We start from the raw sequence: 2,698 nt of genomic DNA on the forward strand, positions 1-2,698 counted from the left end.
CACTCAACATCCTCTGATCTTAACTAGTAGTCAAAATATTTCATAAAAACGTATGTATAATAATTTTTTTTTTTAATGGTTTCAAATCAGAATACGGACTAGACTTTGACATCTACCCATCTGAGATCCACTCAACACCTATTGTCTAACTAGTAGTCAAAAAATTCAAATTTATGCCTTTTAACTAAAAACGTATGTATAATTCAATATAAATGAGGTTGTTGACCATGAATTCAAAAATAGGGTAAAACCTGTTATTAAACCAGCTCTGGTTTCGTTTAAAAAGCGCCAAAAGCTGGAAAAAGTGACAAATAGATCAGAAAAGGCGACAAAAAACCATTGGAGAAGCACAAAAAATGCTCATTTTCAATTTTGACCTGGAAGGACAAGTGCATGGTTAATGGGAAGACAACACGAGGGTTAAATTGCTCAAATGACACAAATCTCTATGTTTAAAAAAAAAAAAGAAAAAAAAATGAGCCATACGATATTCTGCAACTCAGTTTTGATTCTTCAGCAGGTCCCAGACCAGCAACTAGCAGTTAGGTTTGTGGCCACATGGGGGGGGTAGGTCCGCATTCAGAGGGGATGACTCTGTGGAGGCTCGTGCCATGTGCACGGTAAACTGGCACCACGTCACACACCATGGCAGAGAGAATATGGAGTCAGGGGATGTGGTTAGGAGTTACCCTTCAATGGCATCTTTTCATCCATTAACACACATTTAAAGTAAAATGCTCTAGATTTAAAAGTAGAAAGAAATACTAGATATTGTTGGGTGGTGCTGGGTGTCTGTAAACAAAAAATGTATTGAGTGCGTAGTATTTTATTGAGTGAAATTTCCATTTAATAGGGGTCTAAATGAGTTTTTAAAGACATAATAGTCAAAAGGACAAGCTCTATTCTGCCTCATGTCAGCACGTACACTACCGGTCCAAAGTTTGGGGTCACTTAGACATTATCATACCCCTCCATTATAGACAGGATACCAGCTGATCCGAGTGGGGGGGGGCAGATCTTTAATACAATATCTACATTACCCATTATCACCAACCATTCATTCAATCATCCAAAGGCACATTATGTTCACTAATCTGATATCATTTTAAAAAACTAACTAGAAAAACACTGGCAAACCTATTTGCAATGATGTCAGCACATAATGTAATCTGATTACTGCCGCCCTGGTTAAAAAAACAATGCAACTGATCTCAGCTGGGATTCTGTCTATAATGGAGTGCAACGGGAATTTCTAAGTGACCCCAAACTTTTGACCGGTAGTGTAAGTATAAATGTACACATCAACAATATCAGACTGAATGTAGCCTTGACGTGACCATTGATTCTCCATGTATAGACATATCTTCTACAGCTGAGTGCTCTCAGCCTGATTATTGTTGGAGATGAATCCCAACAGATACCTAGGTGTTGGTAACGGTCCCGCCGAGCACGACGCGGTCAAACGGTGGGAATAACAGTGATTAGGGAGCAGTAAAATCTGTTGTCAGACTACCCATTCCAGTCATACGATCCCATTGTCTGCTGTGATTATGCTGGAATGGTGTATGTTGGCCATTGAGTATCTTTTTTTAAATTTTGTTTTAAATCAGTCAACTGCACTGGCATCGCTGCACCAGTACTGTCCCGCTATCACCACACTGCAGTCATCGCTGCTGCTATACTGCTTCTCTCATTACGTAATGGATTACAATGCCATCACATTACAATTATATTGCTGTACGACAGTACCCCTATCAGTGCTTCTCAGGCAATTGTTGTTAATATTTCATTGGTCGATAAAGACGTCATAATCAGAGTTATCACCTAAAATTCCTTTATCATTACACATGTAAATGTGTATTGGTGTTGCTAGATGTGTAGATCAGTAGTGGCTTACACTGACACTTTTCTCTTAAAACTACAAATAATAATGATACTCACCATCATCATAAGCATAATATATATGATGTGTAAATAATAATGTGTAAATAACTGAAGAATAAGATTTACCAAAGGATAAAAGTAGAGAGAGGGGGTCGGACTTCTTCCTCCTCCTTTTGAACGTGGAAAAATTATGACTTTCGAATTTGAAAGCTTGTGCTAATAAGTACATGACCTTATTTACCTGTCATTTTAATTACATGTATGCAAGAATGCATGCATATAAATCTTTTATTTTAATGTTGTTGTTTTTTATGTTCAAAAACTTCACATGTTCAAATAAGCTCGAACTCATAATACGCATAATTGTAATGACAGAAATACTGATAATCCCAGCAATACTTTTTTAACTAATTAAATATGAACGTACCAACTGCACGTGAGAGAGCATTAGTAAGTGCAGTGTTTTGATTTCCACCATCAGTCATTGGCCACATCCCATCACTACTCCGCTGCTATTGGCTCGTTCGGGCTCTGTCAAGCCGCAAACAGCACGTCAGAGGAGCGGAAGTGAGGGGCCCAGGGTAGAGAGCACCCCGGGGCCCCTGCTGCTGGCCAATCAGAGGCCAGAATGCAATCCCCGTTACAAAACCGAGCTGTCAAGCTGCAGGGAAACAGCTACGCGACACCCGGGAAAAGGTGAGTTTTCGCTTTCAAAATAAGAGGTAGAATCAAAACTGAGTTGCAGAATATCTTATGGCTCATTTTTTTTCCTTTTTTTTTTAAACATAGAGATTTGTGTCATTTGAGCAATTTA

This window comes from Etheostoma spectabile, unplaced genomic scaffold (genome assembly GCF_008692095.1).
Source record: "Etheostoma spectabile isolate EspeVRDwgs_2016 unplaced genomic scaffold, UIUC_Espe_1.0 scaffold394, whole genome shotgun sequence".
Taxonomy (NCBI): Eukaryota; Metazoa; Chordata; class Actinopteri; order Perciformes; family Percidae; genus Etheostoma; species Etheostoma spectabile.